The 23,113-nt window shown below is 43.7% G+C and overlaps 1 long non-coding RNA gene across 1 annotated transcript; it reads right to left on the bottom strand.

The window, feature by feature from the left end:
• Positions 1–7,666: 7,666 nt before the first annotated feature.
• Positions 7,667–22,790, bottom strand: LOC120616819 (uncharacterized). Its single transcript, XR_005656702.1, has 3 exons — positions 22,670–22,790; positions 13,396–13,400; positions 7,667–7,677 (listed from the first exon to the last, which is right to left on the bottom strand). It is a non-coding gene; the product is annotated as an uncharacterized LOC120616819 (long non-coding RNA).
• Between the last annotated feature and the right edge of the window lie 323 nt (positions 22,791–23,113).

Consider the following 23,113-nt stretch of genomic DNA (forward strand, 5'->3'; position numbering starts at 1 on the left):
TTCTGGCTTGCTTTATTGTGGGCTTGCTGGGGCAGACCCTTCCTTCAAAAGTAAGAACTCGACTCGCTTTCCTTGTAGGCATACCGAAAGCCCCAATCTAACTTTCCTGCCTAACTCTTTTCCAAGAGCCATGAATCCGCTTCTTCTTAGTAGCGATGTTGAGGGACGGGAGGTCTCTTCTTCTGTATCTGCTTCCTGCTGAGAAGGGTTATGTAGACTACATCTACATAAATGTCACCGCGGTGCTTGGGTGTGGTTAGCTGACGATTGTCCCCCGGCAATGCCCTCTGAGCCTCTCCCACTTGTTTTAGCAGCAAAGCACAGAATGTGCAGGGCTTAGTGGCTGCCCCAATTTCTCTTTTCATTACTCCTAGATGGCCTATGAATTCCAAAGTGTCTCCACTAACCGGGCCAATGCTCTTCCTGGGCCTCTCCAGTGTGGGATCGGGTTTTCTATTTCCCCTCTTCATCCTCAATGTGACGGAGTACATTAATCAATCTTCAAATGTTGAACCAGCCTTGCATACTTGATTTATGTTTTTGACCTCTTGGAGGCCAAAAATTGCCAGAGAACGTTACATTGTTGAAAGCAACCTTGGATAAGGACTTTTTGAAGCTGCCATTGTTTGTATCAGACGGCCAGATTTTTGGCAATGGTCAAAGGATCTGTCATAATTTTCAGATTCGAGGACTTGTTGGCAAGGGAATCCAGGGCTGAGACAACTGCCTGAAATTCAATCATTTGTGCAGATCCTTGAGTTTCATGCTTTTTAGAATCTTTTGCTCCAGCTCCATCATGCACGATGCTGCCTATAACCTGTACAAATTACCTTTACTTTCCAGTCGATCAGAAAGTACTTCCCATTAAGTCAAGGATTGCAGGAGAGGGTTGAGCAACTACAGCACTTTTGGCTGAATTCTACTCATGTACACTATTTTATGTTTTTTAAGTGCCCCCAGAGTATAGGGAGTAGTATTTATTTATTTATTTATTTATTTATTTATCTATCTGTCTATCTATCTATCTATTTATTTATTTATTTATTTATTTATTTATTTAGCAGGATTCCCCCAAGTACAGGCGCAACGGGACTTTGAGCCCCAGTACCGATTAGGTCATGAGGGTTTACCAGGTGGTGCATTTAAGCGGATGCTAAATTTATTCCAAACTCAGAGGTATCATTGCTAACCGAAATCTTTTTATCGTTTTATGGTACAGAAGTTTCCTCAACGTAAGATGGTTCAACTTAACGAGTTTTTGACCTTGCGATTGTGCAAAAATGATGCACATTCTGTGGAAAGTGTACCTCGAATTTTGAATTTTCCTCTTTTCCTGTTTAGCGATGTGAGGTATGATATTCTCTTGTGGTGCTGGGCAGTGATGGAGAGCCTCAGCTCCCCGACATCCAATCGAACACGAGGGTAAACTGCCGATACGTAGTGTCCTTTGTGTTGCAGCACTTTTTGGACATCTTGTGTCGGTTCCATCATCCCATCGTGTCTACAAAACTCTCAAGTGAGTCTGCTGCTTCCGGGGAGAAGAAGATGTTGGCAATTATTGCAGATAGAGCTCAAATGTAAGAGATCCGGGCCTTCTTAAGGTACGGTAGGATAAGCTATGATGTTTGGTAGTTTAGGTGTAGTAAATGCATTTTCACTTGCCATATTTTCAACTAAGGTTTGGATTGCCAGGACAAAACTTACCACATCATATCTGTTTTTCTAGGAAAAGGATTTCCCTCTGGGTCAAACTCTGAACCTGTCTTTCAGAGGTTTTTTTTTTTTATTTTTTATTTCTTTCCCCTTTATCCAGATTAGTTTGCTGTTTGTTTTCGGTAGGTACTAGACGTACTTCAGGGGTCCCCACTTCCCTGATCATATTTATAAAATTCTTCTTCCAGAGAATGAAAGGAAAAAAAAATAATGTTGGCATTTAATGTCAGACGATGCCCCCAGAGCAATCTCTTATGATGACTACTGAAAACAAGGGTGTGTATTGGGGAGGAACCAGGAGAAAGAGGACCCTCTGTCTACTGGATTAACTGGGTTGCATCATCTTTCTCAGGCTTTCTCGGTTGAGCTCTCTTCCGGGGATATCTGTGGTGTTGACCAATCGTGGATAAAGGAAATTCCGATGTCATTTCCAAAAAGCCCTCGCATATCCCCAAGAGGGACGATAAACACAGAAAACCTAAAACAGCCTCTAGAAATGTGCTGAGCTATTTACTCAGTCGGCAACTGAGCATGCATCAAAATGATGTGGATCTGTCAAGTGGCTGTGGATGCTGACATAAGCTACAGGACGGTGGAGTTGGCCTTTGCAAAGAGCCACGTGACCCACCAGCTTATTCCTCCCCATCCTTTTCGAAATTGCGAGAAAAAAAATAATGCAGAAAAAAACTGCACCCTTCTTTGAGCTATTAATATAAAAGCTACGTTTTACTCATTTGGGTTTGATGTGTTTTAATGCTGATACAACCATCTTGGCTTTCTTGGAGGGGAACTCGATCTTTGACCCTCATACTTTCTTTTTACACTCACATATACCAGGACAATGGTTAGAGAGAGGATTCAGCCCACAGAAACATCAGGAACCAGAACAGAAATCCTCATCCTCTGTATTCTCTGCTGTTCTTGGCCCTCTTAGTAGGCTAGCTCCTTCCCTCTACGCAGCCTGAATTGGCTTCATTGCTTACCTCTTTTCTGAACCTAAGGTAAGTCAACAAATCCTCTCACCTCAAGTGTTGTCAGGCCCCTTGGATTTGTGATTTCCCAACTTGAGAAAAGACTGGTCTGAGTGGATGAGCATTTGCAAGAAGGAGGATCACGGATGCGGCAAAACCCAGAGCTAGTGGGACAGGGCGGGATTAAGGACCCATGAGCAGAAAAAGAAGCAAGCAGTTATTCCATTTGGGACAGGGAGCTTTTGTGAAAAGCGGTGCCAAACAGAGCTGCCCCTCGCTGTGTGAACAGTTCCTTCCCGTTCCCGAGGTGTGCTCCCTTCCTTCTTTCTGGATTCTGCATAAGACAAGTGAGCTCGGAATTGTTCCTGTGTCATTGGGTGCAGTCAGATGGTGCTTCTCGGTACCAGAGATTCCCAAACATCTTGCAATTACAAATCCATATGATTTACTTTACTCAGCTTTTCTTATTTTTCATTTTTCTTTCAGCATGCAGAGCTCTGATTCATGTCATAGACTTCAACTATTTCATGAAGTTCAGCTGTAGAATAAGAGAAACTTCCTACTGGACATATAAGCGTTTCACACCGCTTAGAAGTTTTGTGCACGGTGTAATATTCTAGCAGATTTCTAATTCCAAGCATTAACTCACTTGTTCACAAGTTAACTTTGCCTATTTACAACTTATGTCGACCTACCAGTGAACCTTTATTTCCGCTGAGGGAAGAAATGATTGAACCTTCCCCGTTGAGGTGACTCAATCTGTTGTAGTTTAAAACTTAAATATTTGTGTAAACAATCACTTATTTTTTGGCATTGAAATTGTGTAAATTCAAAATCCAATATCCTTAAGAGGACTGATGTCTCCTCCCGTACGTCTTCCCCTGTACTCTCTTCTTGCCTTCTCTCTTTTGATTCTTTCTCCTCCTCCACATCCCCCTTTCCATCACCCCTCTTCCTATTCTTCCTCCTCTACTCCTCCCCTTGGTTTTCTCCTCCTTTCCCGGCACTCTTCAAGCTGCACAATTCTTAATTCCTCCTCTACCCAATTCTCCTCTGCTTCTCACTCCCCTTCTCCCTCTTCCTCTTCTTCAAGAAATGATCTAGCTACACATGGTTATAGCCAAGAAGGTGGATCTGTCCTCTTTGCCCTCCCCTCCCCATCAGTCTTTGGGTGCCTGCCATTTCTTCCCTCCATCTTTGGTGGATGGCTATAACACATCCTTCTTAGCCTTCGGCGCATACCGGCATCTGCATTTGGTGCTGGTAGCTGCTGCCATGGTCCTCAATCAGGATAGTTGCACACTCTGTGCCATCATTCCCCAATCCCAGGCCTTGCCTTGCTATCATTCCTCTCGGAATTTCTATGGAGTCGCTTTTTACAGCCTGCATCTGAAACTTACTCCGGCTATAAATAAGGCCTTGGGGAACTCGAGGGCAGTCCCTCGGAGACTCTCTTCTCTAAATGCCAGGCTGTCATTCCTCACCTCCAACACACTGATACTGTTGTGCTGGGGCACTGCGTGGACGTCTCCTTCGCAAAGGTCCAAGTAGAATAGGAGGTCAGGTGCCATTCTGCTCCGGGATTCCCAACCTTTCAGATTTCCTGTTTCGATACACTCTCCTGCTTATCTAAGCCTCTTTCCAGGGTCGCTTTCATGGAGTTACACAAGCAATGCACTGTGCATTTGAAGTGAACCCATTCACATATATTGCACCATCGAGTTTGCACTGCACAGCTGGCCCGCCAGAACATGCTGACCCTATGCCCAGCCCAATGCCCGGCTCACGAACGGCCCTAGTCCCACTAACGGGTGAGAAATCAACATTATCCAGTAAAGGGTACTGCTTATGTATGGTTAAAATACATATGTCTAGGCTCTGAACTTTGCTCATCTATGGCTCTGTATAATACGTATTTCGTTCAACAAAGCCTGGCTCTTGCAAATGAAGACATCAGCTTTCAAAGCTAAGGTCTATGCAATGGGCTTTCAGAACGCATTTCAGAAATACAAAGCTGCACTTCGAATGCTTGTTTCTGCCATCCCCATTCTCAGGTAATGGTTCTGTCCTCTGAAGATCAAGATGTTCTGTGTACTATGTCCCAGGCCTTTAATGACTAGACTTTTTTTATAGCCTCAGGAAAATGGAGAAATTATGAGTTACCAACTAGAAGCCTGTTGGTAGAAGTCTGTATTATGATGTCCCCCAGCCGAAGATGGCGAGACTTGGCTTGAATCATTTGGAGAACTAGATGGCTGCAGTTTAATTCTGTGTCCTAGCATGCAGAACACGACTTCTGTTCAAAAGTACTTAAAGGCTCAAAATCTAAACAATCCCACAAACAACGCCCCTACCCCCTAACATATCTAAGCTGAAGGATTCATGGCAAGTGCTGAAAATGTAAACCATTTTGAGCAAATGATGCCAACTAACTGATGGAGAAGAAAATTCACGTTAAAAGTATTCATATTTTTAGCACGCTTGATAATAATTTACTGAGGAAAAGATATCTTTAGGTGGTAAAATCATTGGGTAAAAGATCGTGGAAAACAAAAACATTTACACACGCTCCGATTACTTAGTGATTATAACGAGGAAATTGTCCGTTGATTACCATGGAGAAATCGTGAGACATTTAATCTTCAACTCCAATGTAATAATCAAGAAGATTCTGACAAATTAAAATTGGAATAAACTTTTCAAAAACATCACTATTATGTAAGGGGAAAAAGCAGCCAATTTTCGATGTGTTCTAGATGATTTTAGATTATGAAGACCATGACACTAAGTGTATTGTATAATCTTTGATTAGGAAGGAGGTACAAAGGATGACACGGTTACCGGAGAGCAAGGATCCTCTCCCGGCACATTGTCCATTCTTAACGTCTGGAACAATGGATAGAGCGAGACAAGGAAATACTGTAGAGAAGACAAGCTTCATTAGAAGGGAAAGTGCACTTGTAGACGTGGAAGCGAGCCTGAGCAAGAGAGGCGTGGCTCAAAAGGCCTGGTGACAAAGCCTTTGGGGTTTTGTTCCCTATTTGCTCTGGGTGGCCACTTTTTGAGAGGACAGAGCATCCTTGATTGACAATTAAGACTGGCAGGACTCCGTGATTCATCATTTGCTTTCTGCACATGTTCCTTCCCAGAATTCAGCCTGTTATAATGGACTTAATGAACTTCTGGGCATACGCGTCGTTTTATGATCATAGTATAATGGGGTTCAGGTGAGTTGAAGGTCGTTGAGGTCTTCATTGCACGGTGTGATTTACTGGCTAAAACCCTTACCCAATTTTCTGCCTTCTTGTTTACTGCTATGAGTTACCTTTAGCCCCAAAATGCCTTCTAGCTTGCTTAATTGTGGGCAGGCAGGGGCAGACCCTTCTTCCAACAGGACGACCTCGGTGTCTTTGCAGGCAGACCCTGAAGCCCCGATCTAACTTTCCTGCCTAACTCTTTTCTAAGAGCCATGAACCGGCTTCTTCTTAGTAGCGATGTTGAGAGATGGGAGGTCTGTTCTTCTGTATCTGCTTCCGAATGAGAAGTGTCATCGCCCCTGTCTATTGAGGTTTCACGCAGTTCTATCCCTTTCTGGCTCAGTCTTGCTGGGGATCTTGGGTTTCTGCTGAAGTGCTGCCCTAGTCGCTTGACAAGGATAGAAAGATACAATGTTGTTATCTAAATCATCTATGTATTTCTACTACTGTTTTACGAAAGAAGTGAGAAAAGGATAATAGGCTGGGCTAATATATTTCTGAAAGAATAAAAATCTTTGGCCTGAATTCCTCTCCCTTCTCAGACCCTAAGGACCCTGCTTTGACTAGGGCGTTCCTTCATGGTCTTTCGATGATCGTTATCAAAAGCCAGAGAAGGTGAGTGGACATTTTCAGGGTCATTTTCTGGATTTGGGGGAGAGGGCCTTTGTCTCAAAGAAAGGAGGGAAGAAAACTTATTTAGGTTTACTAAAAAAAACAAAAACAAAAAACAAAAAAACGGGGAACTCTGTAAGAGATGTCCCGTATCATTTCCCGCTAAAAGATGCAGAATTTTTCAGGTGCTGTCCCATGTCAATATTATGACAATTAGGTGACTTTTTGGACTGACAGAACTGTAATCGTAAAAATGTATGCCTGTGTGAGATCAATCGAATGAGAGAGAGAGAGAGAGAGAGAGAGAACAAGAGACAGAGACAGAGTATATCAGTGACAGAGAGTATATATTTAAGAGACAGAGACAGAGTGAGTATATATATATCAAGTATATCAAGTATATCATTTATGAGTATATATATATATATATATATCAGAGAGACATATATATATATATAGAGATTTAGTTTTTATGATGGGATCAAAATAGGAAAGTTGAAATAATTTCTCAGTCTGGGCAATCGGTATGTAGGTGTTCTTTGTAGGATTACCTCAACTCTTCCATAGTTTTGAATGTTAAAAAGCCTAAATGCTGGAGAATAAATCAGAGTATGCAGGAAACAGATGCAGGTAACTGAGAGGAGAGCTCACACTGCATACCACATTCTGTTAGTCTGGGTCACCTTGGGGCTGCATCGTGGGCTGTTGTGTCTGGAGGATGACTGTGCCCTTTTCAAAATTGTGTCTCTACATCCTGGCACATGTTACAGAGTATATGTCTGGTCCATGTGTTGTGTGCAACAGAGCCCTATACAAAGCGGCAAGGATAGAGTCAGCTCTGGGAACCAACAACTCAAAAGATGTCCCCAAGCATTGTATCAAGGAATTGAGTTTTATAGAAGAAACAAATAACAGAGACTGCATCAACATACATGTCATCGCGGCGCTTGGGTTTGCTTAGTTGACGATCGTCCCTCGGCAATGCCCTCTGAGCGTCTCCCACTTGTTTCAGCAGGAAAGAGCAGAAGTTGCAGGGCTGAATGGCTGCCCCTCTTTCTCCTGTCATTACTATTAGAACAGCCATGAAAGCCCATGTGTCTGCACTAACCGGGCCGATGCTCTTCCTGGACCTCTCCAGTGTGGGATCGGGTTTTCTATTTCCACCCTTTATTCTCGATGTGATGGATTACATTAATCAGTCTTCAAATGTTGAACCAGCCTTGCATACCTGACTTATGTTTTTCGTGTCTAGGAGGCCAAAAATTTCCAGAGAACGTTACCTTGTTGAAAGCAACCTTGGATAAGGACTTTTTGAAGCTGCCATTGCTTGTATCAGACGGACAGATCTTTGGCAATGGCCAAAGGATCTGTCATAAGATTCAGATTCGAGGACCTGTTGGCAGGGGAGACCAGGGCTGAGACAACTGCCTGAAATTCAATCAGTTATGCAGATCCTTGAGTTTCATGATTTTTAGAAACTTCTTGCTCAAGCACCATCATGCACAGTGGTGCCGATAACCTGTACAAATTCCCTTTACTTTTCAGTCCGTTGATCCCAAAGTTCTTCCCATTAAGTCAAGGATTACAGGAAAGGAATGAACTAATTCAGCACTTGTGGCATGCGTCAAACAATGGAAGGGCAGAGAAAGCCATCCTCAACTACAGGTGAGTTATGCCAGAGGGGCCCCTTTGGGCTATATCATGCAGTAAGGAGATCTCGGTGTCTGTTCCAAGCTTGTGCGGTGCTGTTTCCATGAACCTAGGCAGAATTGGTAGCCTGTGCAGAGGATGGAATGTAATGGGCATAGGGCCTATTTCCAGGAGAGTCCAGTATGCGGCCAATGATTGCCACTCTTCTGGCACATGGCACGGGGCCAAGTGCCTCAGAAGATCATGGGTGAATTCTGGCTATTGTAGATGATCTGGAGATATCCGGAGGTAGAAAAGAATGTCTCCAAACTTTGAGTAGTGAAAAGGTGGCTGGAGGGGCACTCATAAGAGTGTGCGTTGTATTGTAATGTGGACAAATTCTAGGACCATGTGTCAGAGGGGGCTCCATTCCAGGTGGGTTCATCTGAAAGGATCAACATAAATGGTTTAAGTAATAGTTTTCTATGAGTAATAGTTTTCAATGAGACGTGCTGTCTGCAGATCTCACAACTAATGAAATAATGTGTTAAAAATTAGTTTTCTTTTTTTAATGTTGTGGTTACTAACCTTTTCGGTCAATAGCTGTGTCAGAGTCGGGGGTGCAGATATGACTACAGAAATAGAGGTTGCAGTGATGGGAACTACAAGCCAGTGAACGTGGGCAGTCTACGGAAGCTGGCAAAGGGAGAGAATGGATTCTCACACTGCCAAAAGAAACACAGGGCTGCCAACTCATTTTAGAGTGCTGACTTTCAAATGTATAGTACGTTTGTGTACTTTTAAGCTACAAAGTTTGTGGCGGTTTGTTAAAGCTGTAGTAGAAATCCGGTACAGGGCAATTAATGAGTGGCCCTTGACATCAAAGTCGAGGAACTCCACCATGAAGGACCATTCCTTTTTTTTTCCAAGTTTCAGACCAGACTCTAAGACTGATATACTGGCCAAATTCTTCTGTTCAGTGGAGACCAAGTGGCAATAATGAATATTTATCAAAAGATCATGCATACTAGGTTTCAAATTTCAAAGGCCCTCCTTTAATTTTGATTGGGCTTCACCAACCATTTCGGAGTGGGCAGAAGGGACTTCCATGGGGTCCTGTTTCCTCAAGCCAGTAGTATTTGCCAAAGACTTCATTTTCAGTTTTTACTCAGAGGGTCCGAATGTCCGTGCTCACTTGGGATATTTCAGGGCAGTGGGCACTAGGGCTATGGAAAATTGAAGCCAATCCAAAGTTCCAATATTTAGGCTGAGTGATACTTATGTACTCTCTATTTTATGTTTGGTAACTGCCCTCAGAGTACAGGGGGTACTTTGTTTATATTTAGCGCGATCCCCAAACAACAGGCGCAACTGGACTTTGAGCCCCAGTACCGATTAGGTAATGAGGGTTTACCACCTGGTGCATTTAAGCGGATACTAAATTTATCCTAAACTCAGGGTCATAATTGCCAACCAACATCTTTTTATTGTTTCATTGTACAGAAGGATCCCCAACTTAAAATGGTTGGACTTAACGACTTTTTGACCTTGCGGTGGTGCGAAAATGATGCACATTTTGTGGAAAGTGCACCTCGAACTTTGAATTTTCCTCTTTTACTGGCTAGCGATGTAAGGTATGATATTCTCTCATGGTGCTGGGCATCAGTAGAGAGCCTTAGCTCCAAGACAGCCCAACGAACACGAGGGTCAACGGCCGATACATAGTGTCATTTGCGTTACACTGCTTTTTGGACATCGTGTGTTGGCTTTTCGCATCCCGTCGTGTATACATAACACTCAACTGCCGGTGAGATGAAGAGGTAGGCAATTACTGCAGAAACTGCCCATATTTAAGCATTACGGGACTATTTATGGTAGGGCAGGCTAAGCTATGATGTTTGGTAGTTTAGGTGTAGTAAATGCATTTTGACTTGCCATATTTTTACTTAAGGATTGGTTTGTCAGGACAAAACTTACCCATCCTATCTGTTTTTCTACGAAAAGGATTTCCCACTGGGTAAAACTGTGAACCTGTCTTTCAGTTTTCATTTTTTTTAATTTTTAAATTTTTTTTTATTTCTTCCCCCTTTATCCAGATTAGTTTGTTGTTTGTTTTCGGTAAGGACTAGATAAACTTCGGGGGTCCCCTCTACCCTGATCATATTTATAAAATTCTTCTTCCAGAGAATCTCAAATCATTATCATCAGACTCAGGGGGCTCATCGACGGCAATTATTGCTTCACTAGGTTTAAGGATTCTGGGCTTAGGTCATGTTGGAATGACTTCATTGTGCCACGGAGTACAACGAGTGTTTTTTCCTAATGGCACTTTGGATTAGGAACTCTGTTGCAACCGAGGCATAGGCAGCAGCCATCACAAAGTCACTGTACACAAAGCCTGAATTTCGGTAGGTACGTAGGCTATGGAAGCTGAACACCCTGAACCTGAGTTGAGGTAACGACTCCATAAATGCCATAAGTACCGGCAGCAGCAGTGCTTCCAGCCTAGAGGACCAGACTTACAGCCATCTGTGTCCCAGGCTGATTTCAGCATCCGCAGTCTCAGTGAGAACTGGAACTGAGCTAATGCATGGCTGCAAGTGTGGTTGGACCAGCTCTCTGGGAACATGGCTCATGCTGAGTCATTCCAGCTGAGGTTCTCAACAGCAGGAGTTGGCAGAATTTTCAGGGATACGATGGAATGTTCGCACATAGCCAACAACCTCACAAACACGTAAGGGAGGAAGTGTACCTGACATCCCCACTTTACACAGGGGGATCGTTTGGATCCAAGATGTCAAAAGCCTTGCCCGAGGTCACACAGAACTGGGATTCGAAAACAAGCAGCCTGTCTCTCGAGCTTCTGCTCCTACCCACATCTGTGTACAGCAGCATGTTACAAATGTGGGCAAATGCTGTTCTTCTCATAGCTATTTTCCATCTAGATTGGGGTTTTTTCTAGTAATTTCACCTGGTAAATACCATGTAGAGGTTTATTTGAGTGTTACTCAGACTGTGGAGTCATTCTGAACAGCTGCATTTCACACAGGAATCACAGTTGGTCCGGATTAGAGAGCAAAGGAGGAGCAAAATAACACCCTTTCTCCTTATTCCACGGCCTTTATCTGAGCCCCAAAGCCTGATAACCTGAGCACCAAAAGGAATCAGGCAACTCACAAGGGCTATCAGAACTTTGTGACCGCACTCAAAGGCAAGATCTGAACACTGATCGCTAGCACTTGCGTTACTTCTTGTTCGGGGCTGAATACGGTGAGTGACAGCGAGTTTCTAGAAGAGAGGAGACAGGTATCACATATGTGAATTGCTTATTTCCGAAAGTTTCCATTTAATATTTTCGGACCACAGTTGAAACAAGTTAATATACCACTGGGAGCCAAACCGCACATGAGTAGGACTACTGTCTCATCTCATGTGAACTTCAGAAACCCCTAAGTGTGGAGTTGCTGTTGTGATCCCTACTTTGCAAAAAGGATCAGAGTTGATGGCATCTGCCTGAGATCGCACAGAACTGGGACTGGAAAAGGCGACTGGGCATGCAGAGAAATGATATAGATCTGTCACAGTGGCTGTGGAGGCTGACATAAGCTATGGCACGGTGGAGTTGGCCTTTGCAAAGAGCCAAGTGACCTACCCGCTTAAGCCTCCACTTCCTTTTGGAAATTGGGAGAAAAAAATAATGTAGAATAAATCCCCACATTTCTTTCAGCTTTTAAAATAAAAGCTACGTTTTACTCATTTGAGTTTGATGTGTTTTTATTCTGACACGTCTCTCTTGGCTTACACTGGTGGGGAACCCGAATTTTTGACTCTCATACTTTTTCTTTATGCTCAAGTCTACCCTCAGGATAAGGGTTAGAGTGAGAATTCAGCCTACAGAAAACTCAGGATCCAGAAAAGAACTCCTCCTCCTCCGTATTCTCTGCTGTTCTTGTCCCTCTTGGTAAGGCTAGTGCCTTCCTTCTACGCAGCCTGAATTGGCTTCATCCGTAACATCTTTTCTGAACCTAAGGTAAGTCAACAAGTCCTGTCAGCTCAAGTGTTGTGAGGAGCTTGACTTTGTGATTTCCCAACCTGAGAACAGACTGGTCTGTGTGAATGAGCTTTTGCAAGAAGGATGACCACGTATGTGGCAAGACCCAGAGCTAGTGGGACAGGGCAGAATCAAAGACGCATGAGCAGAAGAAGAAGCAAGCTGTTATTCCATTTGGGACCGGGAACTTTTGGGAAAAGGGGTGCCAAACAGAGCTGCCCATCCCTGTGAAAACAGTTACTTCCCCTTCCTGCCATGTGCTCCCTTCCTTCTTTCCAGATCCGCATAAGACAGGTGAGCTCGGAATTGTTCCTGTGTCATTGGGTGCAGTCAAATGGTGCTTCTCGGTACCAGAGATTCCCAAACACCTTCCAATTACAAATTCATATTTTTTACTTAACTCAGCTTTTCATATTTTTCATTTTTCTTTTGGCATGCAGAGCTCTGTTTCATGTCATAGCCTTCAACGATTTCATGAATTTCAGCTGTAGAATAAGAGATAATTTCCGTTGGACATTCAAGCTTTTCACACTGCATAGAAGTTTTGCGCTCTTTGTAATTTTCTAGCAGATTTCTAATTCCTACCATTAATTCACTTGTTCACAAGTTAATCTTACCTATCTATAACCTACGTCGACCTACTCATGAATGTTTATTTCAGCTGTGGGAAGAAATGATTGAACCTTGTCCGTTGAGGGGACTCAATCTGTTCTTGTTTAAAACTTCATCATTTGGGTAAATAATCACTTATTTTTTGGCATTGAAATTGTGTAAATTCAAAATCCAATGTCCTCATGAGGACTGCTCTCTCCTCCCATACGTCTTCCCCTGTACCCCCTTCTTACTTTCTCTCTTTTCCTTATTTCTCCTCCTCCCCATGCCCCTTTCCCTCAACTCTCCTCCTATTCTTCCTCCTCTACTTCTCCCCTTGCTTTTCTCCCCCTTTTCCTCCCCTCCTCACCCTGCCCAATTCTTACTTACTCCTCTTCCCTCTCCTCCTCTGCTTCTCACTCCTCTTCCCCCTCTTCCTCTTCTTCAAGAAATGATCTAGCTACAGATGATTATAGCCAAGAAGGTGGATCTGTCCTCTTTGCCCTCTCCTCCCCCTCAGTCTTTGGGTGCCTGCCATTTCTTCCCTCCATCTTTGGTGGATGGCTATAACAGATCCTTCTTGGCCTTCGGCACATACCGGGATCTGCAGTTGGTGCTGGTAGGTGCTGCCATGGCCCTCCATCAGCTTTGTTGCACGCTCTGGGCCATCGTTTACCGATCCCAGGCCTTGTCTTGTTTTCGGTCCTCTCGGCATTTCTATGGAGTCTCTTCCTAGGGCCTGCAGCTGAAACTCACTCCTGCTATAAGAAAATCCTTGGGGAACTCGAGGGGACTCCCTCGGGGTCTCTCTTCTCTAAATGCCAGGTTGACATTCCTCACCTCCCCCGAACTCTTACTGTTGTGGTGGGGAACGAAGTGGATGTCTCCTTCGCAAGGATCCAAGTAGAATAGGAGGCCAGGTGCCATTCTGCTCCGGGATTCACAACCTTTCAGATTTCCTTTGTTGATACTCTCTCCTGCCTATCCAAGCCTCTTTCCAGGGTCACTTTCAGAGAGTTACACAAGCGATGCACTGTGCAATTGAAGTGACCCCATTCACATATAATGCACCCTCGAATTTGCAGTGCACAGCCGGCCCTGCAGCACATGCTGCCACTATGCCCAGCCCTGTGCCGTGCTCAGGAAGGGCCCTCAACCCACCTTGGGGTGAGAAATCAGCATTATCCTCTCCTGGGTCCTACTCATATATGGCTAAAAATGTATATGTCTAGGCTCTGAGCTTTGCATATCTAGGGCTCTGTATAATACGTACTTCGTACAACAAAGCCTGGCTCTTGCAAATGAAGACATCAGCTTTCAAAACTAAAGTCTATGGAATGGGCTTTCAGAAGGTATTTCGGAAATCTAAAGCTGCACTTTAAATGCTTATTTCTGCCATCCCCACTCTCAGGTAACGATTCTGTCCTCTGTAGATCAACATGATCTGTGTACTATGTCCCAGGCCCTTAATGCCTAGACATTTCTGTTTATCCTCAGGAAAACATAGAAATTATGATTTACTAACTAGAAGCCTGTTGGTAGAACACTGTATTATGATGTCCCCAGCCGAAGATGGCGAGACTCGGCTCGAATCCTTTGGAGAACTAGATGGCCGCAGTTTAATTCTGTGTCCTAGAGTGCAGAACGCGACTTCAGTTCAAAAGTACTTAAAGGCTCAAAATCTAAAGAAAGCCACAAACAACCCGGCTAACCCATAACATATGTAAGCTGAAGGATTCATGGCAAGTGCAGAAAATGTAAACCATTTTGAGGAAATAATGCCAACTAGCTGATGGAGAAGAAAATTCCCGTTAAAAGTGTTCTTATTTTTAGCCCGCTTGATAATAATTTATTGAGGAAAAAGGTTTCTTTGGATGCAAAATCATTGGGTAAAAGATCGTAGAAAACTATGACATTGACACACGCTCCGATTACTTAGTGATTATAAAGAGGAAATTGTCCGTTGATCACCATGGAGAAATCGTGACTCTTTCATCTTTAACTCAGATGGAATAATCCAGAAGATTCTGACAAATTAAAATTGGAATAAACTTTTCAAAATCATCACTATTATGTAAGGAGAAAAAGCAGCCAAGTTTGGATGCGTTCTAGATGATATTAGATTTTGAAGACCATGACACTAAGTCTATTGTATTATCTATGATCTGGAACAATGTACAAAGGGTGACACGGTTACCGGAATGTGGAGATCCTCTCCCGGCACGTCGTCCCATTCTTGACGTCTGGCACAATGGATTGAGTGAGACAACGAAATACTGTAGAATAGACAAGCTTCATTAGAAAGGAAAGTACACTTCTAACGTGGAAACGGGCCTGAGCAAGAGAGGCGTGGCTCAGAAGGCCTGGCGACAAAGCCTTTGGGGTTTGGTTCCCTATCTGCTCTGGTTGGGCACTTTTTGAGTGACCTGAGCATTCTTGATTGACAATTAAGACTGGCTGGACTCGGTGGTTCATATTTTGCTTTCTGCGCATGTTCGTTCCCAAAATTCGGCCTGTTATAATGGACTTAATGAACTTCTGGGCATATGCGTCGTCTTACGATCATGGTATATTGGGGTTCAGGAGAGTCGAAGGTCGTTAAGGTCTTCATTGCACAGTGTGATTTACTAGCTAAAATCCCTACCCAATTTTCTGCATTCCTGTTTATTGCTATGGGTTACATTTCGGCACACAATGCTTTCTGGCTTGCTTAATTGTGGGCTTGCTGGGGCAGACCCTTCCTACAAAAGGAAGATCTCAGTGTCTTTGCAGGCAAACCGGAAAGCCCCGTTCTAACTTTCCTGCATAACTCTTTTCTAAGAGCCATGAAGCCGTTTCTTCTTAGTAGCGATGTTGAGGGACGGGAGGTCTCTTCTTCTGTATCTGCTTCCTGCTGAGAAGGGTCATCGTCCCTGTCTATTGGGGTTTCACAGAGCTCTATCCCTTTCTGCTTCGGTGACGCTGGGATCTTGTGTTTCTGCTGCAGTGGCGCCCCAGTCGCTAGACAAGGAAAAGAAGGTGCAAAGTTGTTATCTAAATCATCTATGTATTACTTTCTACAATTTTTTTTACCAAAGAAGTGAGGAAATGAAAAGCGGATGGGTTAATATATTTGAGAAAGAATAAAAATCCTATGGCCTAACGTCCCCTCCTCAGACCCTAAAGACCCTGTTTTGACTAGGGCCATTCCCTCATGGTGATCCGATGATCCTTATCAAAAGCCAGAGGAGGTGAGTTACCACTTTCAGGGTCATTATCTGGATTTAGGGGAGAGGGCCTTTGTCCCACAGAAAGGAGGAAAGAAAACTTAATTAGGATTCCTAAAAAAAAAAAGGAAGCAAAAAAAACCTAAGAACTCTGCAAGAGATGTCCCGTACTATTTCCCGCTAAAAGATGCAGAATGTTACAGGTGATGTCCCATGTCAATATTAGGACAATTGGGGTATTATGGAATGACAGAACTGTAAGTGTATAAATGTATGCCTGTGTAAGTACACCCGAAAGAGAGAGACAGAGAGAGAGAGAAAGAGAGAGAGAGAGAGAGAGAGATACAAAGACAGAGACAGAGACAGAGACAGAGAAAGAGACAGAGAATTTGTTTGTGTGACAGGATCAAATATAGGAAAGTCGAAACAACTGCTCCGTGTAGGCAAACTGTATATAGGTGTTCTTTGTAGTATTACCTCAACTCTTCCATAGGATTAAAAGTTGTAAAACCTAAATGCCGGAGAATAAATCAGGGGAAGCAGGATCAGATGCAGGTAACAGAGAGGAGAGCTCACCCTGCAATTCACATTCTGTTATTCGGGGTCAGCTTGGGGCTGCATCGTCGGCTGTTATGTCTGGAGGATGACTGTGCCCTTTTCAAAGTTGTGTCTCTACATCCTCGCAGAGTTTCTAGAGTATGTGTCAGGTCCATGTGGTGTGTGGAATAGAACCTTGTTCCCAGCGGCAAAGATAGATTCAGGTCTGGGGACCAACAATCCAAATGGTATTCCCAAGCATTTTCTCAAGGCATTGGGATTTCTGGAAGAAACAAATGACACAGGCTGCTTCAACATAGATGTCACCGCAGTGCTTGGGTGTGCTTAGCTGACGATCGTCCCCCAGCAATGCCCTCTGAGCCTCTCCCACCTGTTTAAGCAGGAAATAGCAGAACTTGCAGGGCTTAAAGCCTGCCCCAATTTCTCCTCTCATTACTCCTAGAAGGCCCATGAAATCCCAAGTATCTATACTAACCGGGCCGATGCTCTTCCTGGCCCTTTCCAGGGTGGGATCGTGTTTTCTATTTCCACCCTTTATCCTCGATGCGACGGGTTACCTTAATCAATCTTCAAATGTTGAACCAGCCTTGCATAACTGATATATGTTTTTGCCTCTAGGAGGCCATAAATTTCCAGAGAACGTTATCTTGTTGAAAGCAATCTTGGATAAGGACTTTTTGAAGCTGCCATTGGTTGTATCAGATGGCCAGATCTTTGGTAATAGCCAAAGGGTCTGTCATAATTTTCAGAATCAAGCACTTGTTGGCAAGGGAATTCAGGGATGAAACAATTGCATGAAATTCAATCAGTTGTGCAGATCCTTGAGTTTCATGCTTTTTCAAACTTTTGCTCAAGATCAATCATGCATGATGGTCCCAATAGTTTGTACAAATTCCCTCCACTCTTAAAACGGATGATCCCAAAGTTCTTCCCATTAAGTAGAGGATTGCAGGAGAGGTATGACCAACTTCAGCACTTGTGGCATTTGTCAAACAATGGACGGGCAGAGAAATCCACCTTCTCCTGCAGGGGACATATGCCAGAGGGGCCCCATTGGGCTGTATCATGCAGTATGGAGATAACGGTGTCTGTGCCAAGATTGTGGAGTGCTGTTTCCATGACCCAAGGGAGAATTGGTAGCTCTGTGCCGACGATGGAAAGTAAAGGGCTTAGGGCCTATTTCCAGGAGAGTCCAGGATGAGGCCAACGATTGCCACTCTTCTGGCATTTTGCATGGGGCCAAGTACATCAAAAGGTCATTGGTGATTTCTGACTATTGTAGATGGTCCGGAGATTTCCCGAAATACAAATGAATGTCTACAGTGTTTGCATAGTGAAAAGTTGGCTGGAGGGGCACTCATAAAAGGGCGTGTTGTATTGCAATGTGGACAAATTCTAGGGCCATGTGTCAGAGGGGGCCCCATTCAAGGTGGGTACATCCGAAAGGATCAACATAAATGGTTTAAGTAATATTTTAAAATGAGCCACATGCTTTCTGTAGAACTCACACCTGATGAAATGATGTGTTAAAAATAAGTTTTCTTTTTTTAATGTTCTGGTTACTGACCGTTTCGGTCAATAGCTGTGTCAGAGTCAGAGGAGCAGACATGACTACAGAAGTAGAGGTTGCAGTGATGGGAACTACAAGCCAGTGAACGTGGGCAGCCTATGGAACTGACAAAGGGAGGGAATGGATTCTCACAGTGCCAAAAGGAACACGGGGGTGCCACCCCATTTTAGAATGCTGACTTTCAAAAGTATAGTACGTTTGTGTTCTTTAAGCTACTAAATTTGTGGCGGTTTGTTATAGTTGTAATAGAAAACAGGTACAGATGAATTAATGAGTGTCCCTTGACATCAAGGTTGAGGAACTCCACCATGAAGGAACATTTCTTTGTTTTCCAAGATTCAGACCAGACTCTTAGACCGTTAGACTTGCCAAATTCTTCTGTTCAATGGAGACAAAGTGGCTATAATAAACATTTATCAATGGATCATGCATACTAGGTTTCAAATCTCAAAGGCCCTCCTTTAATTTTGATTGGGGTTCGCCCACCATTTCGGAGTGGGAAGAAGGGAGTTCCATGCGGTCCTGTTTCCTGAAGCCCGTCTTAGGTGCCAAAGGCTTCATTTTCATTTTTAACTCAGCGGGTCCGAGTGTCCATGCCCACTTGGGATATTTCAGGGCAGTGGGCACTGTGGCTGTGGAATATTGAAGCGAAGACAAAGTTCCAATGTTTAGACTGAGTGACACTCATGTACTCTCTATTTTATGTTTGGTAACTGCCCTCAGAGTACAGGGGGTAGTTTCTTTATATTTAGCGGGATCCCCAAAGTACAGGCGTAATGGGACTTTGACCCCCGTACGGATTAGGTAATGAGGGTTTACCAGGTGGTGCATTTTAGCAGATGCTACATTTTTCCCAAACTCAGAGGCATAATTGCCAACAGACATCTTTTTTTATAATTTTATTGTACAGAACGGTCTCCAAAATAAAATGGTTCGAATTTTTGACCTTGCGATGGTGCGAAAATGATGCACATTCCATGGAAACTGTACCGCAAATTTTGAATTTTCCTCTTTTCGTGGCTAGTGATGTCAGGTATGATATTCTGTCGTGGTGCTGGCCAGCGATAGTGAGCCTCAGCTTCCCTAGAGATGCACAAACACGAGGGTCAACAGCCAATACGTAGTGTCCTTTGCATTGCAGCGCTTTTTGACATCGCTTTTTGGGGTTCCACAACCCATCGTGTCTACAAAACACTCTACTGTGTCTCCTGATTCCGATGAGAAGAAGAGGTAGGTAATTACTACTGATACTGCCCAAATGTAAGCGCTCCGGGGCTATTTAAGGTAGGCTAGGCTAAGCTATGATGTTTGGTAGTTTAGGTGTAGTAAATGCATTTAGACTTGCCATATTTTCAACTAAGGATTGGTATGTCAGGACAAAACTTACCCCAACCTATCTGTTACTCTAGGAAAAGGATTTCCCACTGGGTGAGATGTGAACCTGTCTTTCAGTTTTTTTATTTATTCCCCCTTTATCCTGATTAGTTTGTTGTTTGTTTTTAATAGGTACTAGATATAGTTCGGGGGTCCCCTCTACCCTGATCATATTTATAAAATTCTTCTTCCAGAAAATCGCAAATCATTATGATCAGAGTCAGGGGACTCATCGACGGCAATGACTGCTTCACTAGGTTTAAGGATTCTGGGTTTAAGTCATGTTGGAATGGCTTGGTTGTGCCACAGGGTACAATGAGTGATTTTCTCTAAAGGCCCTGAGTATCAGGAATTCTTTTGCAACAGAGGCATAGGCAGTAGCCATCACAAAGGCACTTTAGACAGCGGCCGAAGTTTGGTACATACGTAGGCTATGGAATCTCATCACCTTGTACCTGAGTTGGGGTAACTTCTCTCTGTATACCATAAGTTCCGCCAGCAGCAGTGCTTCCTGCCTAAAGGCCCAGACTTACAGCCATCTGTGTCCAGGCAAACTTCAGCATCTCTGTCTCTAGTGAGAACTGTAACTGAGCTAATGCATAGATGCAAGGGTGGTTGGCCCAGCTCTCTGGGAACATGGCACATGGTGAGTCATTCCAGCTGAGGTTCTTAACAGCAAATGTTGGCAAATCTTTCAGGAATACTATCGAATGTTCACGTTTGATTGAATACAAGTAGTTGCATAGCCAACAACCTTCCAAAAAGCTAAGGGAGGAAGTGTAGCTGTCAACCCCACTTTACGAAGGGGAAACATTTTAATTCAAGAGGTCAAAACACTTGCCCAAGGTCACACAGAACGGGGATTCGAAAACAATCTGTCTGTCTCTCGAGCTTCTGCTCCTAACCACCTCTGTGTACAGCAGCATGTTACTAATGTGGACAAATGCTGTTCTCCTCATAGCTATTTCCCATCTAGGTGGGGGTTTTTCTAGTCGATTCACCTGGTAAATACCCTGTAAAGGTTTATTTGAGTGTTACTCAGACCGTGGAGCCATTCTGAGCCGCTGCATTTCCTCCAGGAATCACAGTTAGTCCCGATTAGAGAGCAAAGGAGGAACAAAATAACTCAATTTCTCCTTATCCCACGGCCGTTCTATAAGCCCCAGGGCCTGATAGCCTGAGCTCCAAGAGGAATCAGGCAACTCACAAGGGCTCTGAGAACATTGTGACCACACTCAAAGGCATGATCTGAACACTAACCGCCAGCACTTGGGTTACTTCTTGTTCGGGGCTGAATATGGTGAGTGATCACGAGTTGCTAGAAGAGAGGAGACAGATATCACATATGTGAATTGCTTATTTCCAAAAGTTTCCATTTAATATTTTCGGACCGCAGTTGACTAAAGCTACCAAAACACTGGGAGCCAAACCGCACATGATGGGGGACAAATGTCTTGTGTCATCTGATCTCAGAAACCCCTAAGGGTGGAGTGGTAGTTGTCATCCCTACTTTGCAAAGAGGATGAGAGTTGATGGTATTTGCCCGAGATTGCACAGAACTGGAAATGGAAATCGGATCACATATCTCCTGAGCCCGTGTCCCTAACTTCGTCTGTATGCATTGTATTTTTACTAATTTGGACAAATGACAGTCCTAAACCTGACATGACACATCAGGGTTGGAGTTCCTCAGCTCAATCGGTTTGTTGATGGCAGACAAAAATGCCACATTGTCTTGGTGTATCTGTATGTTTTCTCTCCGAGACTATTGAGAAGCCTCGCTTCTTCCAGGAGTGGCGATTTATCTAGAAGTGAAGGCAAGGAGGGAGAGGACCAGGTCCCTCTCTCCCCCTCCCACTATTTTCCTGAGTCCCAGGGCCTGATTGTTCAGACACCAAGACATGTCATCACGCCTCACAATGGCCTTCAAAGCCGAGTCATCACACCTGTTTATATGAGCCAAGGCCTGGCAACAACCACTTGGGTTACTTTGTGATCAGCCCTTAGAATAGTAAGCGAGGTGCTGCTGGAGGGAAAGCAGATATTACCGATGACTGGGTATCGTCTGCTTGTCTGCTTCTCTGTTCCCTGGACACTCAGCAATCTTGGACTCCACACTCTTCACAGGCTTGAGCAAACTCTCCCCACTGAAAACTTCTCCCGTGGGAGTAGTTACCAAAATGTCCTAATGCTGTTCATTGTGTTTCAACAGGTCAACTGGGCAATGGTCAGTGATTCTAGCTTCAAGATCTGATCCCTCAGAGAGAGTCGAAAGGGAACTCGGTCTCATTTAGGATTTTATTACTCTTTCTCCATCTCTAGATTCAACCTTGGCCATGGCACTTAAACCGCTACTTCTGGAAATTGCCAATTCCCTGATATGGGGTATTTACTTGTAGATAAGTGGACTGTGCGAAGTCCCAATTCTCAAGCCACATTACCTTGCAAATCTCTGGTAGAGAACAACTATATAGTTAACATTCAAATGTGACAACTGTCGGTATTGCCCCGAGATAAGGCACAGTTTTTTACAGGATGGGAGGGAACTAATGCCAAGCTCATGGCTTGTTGTCTTTTAAAGTGCTCCTGTCCAATTTCATTTCCCATTCTTGATACACTGAAACTTAGCTACATATGAGAATCGGACAGCTGCTGTAAGTGCACGTCTCTATAGAATATGCAAGTCAATCACGAGATAATTTGCGAAAAGGATAGATTCAACTTAAACACGCGAAAGAAGATGTGATATACTCCTCTAAGAATGAAGTATGAAATAACAAATAAATCTATGCAATCAGTGTAATCATAGTCATCAATGCCAACAGAAGTTTGCCAGGAATGAGCTGATTATTCAGTACACGGAAGAGAACCCATTTGTGTATAGCCATGGTAGTGGTCTTTCCCTACGATATATTTACATCTCGGCTATCGCTTAACAATTAAAACATGGATTGACGCTATGTCAATGGAAAAGGATAGATCAGGACACAGACACCTGTTCATGACAAAAGTAAAAAAATAAGGATAATCTTGGCATTTCCAGTCAGATGATGCCCCCAGATCAATCTCTTATGATTACTACTGGAAACAAGTGTGTGTGTTGCGATGAGCCAGGAGAAAGAGGCTCCTGAGTCTACAGTATTAACTGGGCCACATCATCTTTCTCAGGTTTTCTCTCTTGAGTTCTCTTCCGGGGACATCTGTAGTGTCGAGCAATCATGGATAAAGGACATTCTGATGTCATTACCTACAAGCCCTCTCCTATTCCCAAGAGTGCCGATAAACACATAAAACGTAAAGAAGCCTCTAGAAATGTGCCGAGCTATTTACTCAGTAGGCAACTGGGCATGTAGCTAAATAATGTGCATCTGCCAAAGTGACTGTGGATGCTGACATAAGGTACAGCACGGTTCAGCTGGCCTTTGCAAAGAGCCACGTGACCTACCCGCTTATGCCTCACCATCCTTGTGGATATTCCGAGAAAAAAAAATAATGCATAATAAATCCACCCTTCTTTTAGCTTTTAAAATAAAAGCTACGTCTTACTCATTTGGGTTAGATGTGTTTTTATGCTACACATC

Source organism: Pteropus medius, unplaced genomic scaffold (assembly GCF_902729225.1).
Source record: "Pteropus medius unplaced genomic scaffold, Ma_sr-lr_union100, whole genome shotgun sequence".
NCBI classification, from domain to species: domain Eukaryota; kingdom Metazoa; phylum Chordata; class Mammalia; order Chiroptera; family Pteropodidae; genus Pteropus; species Pteropus medius.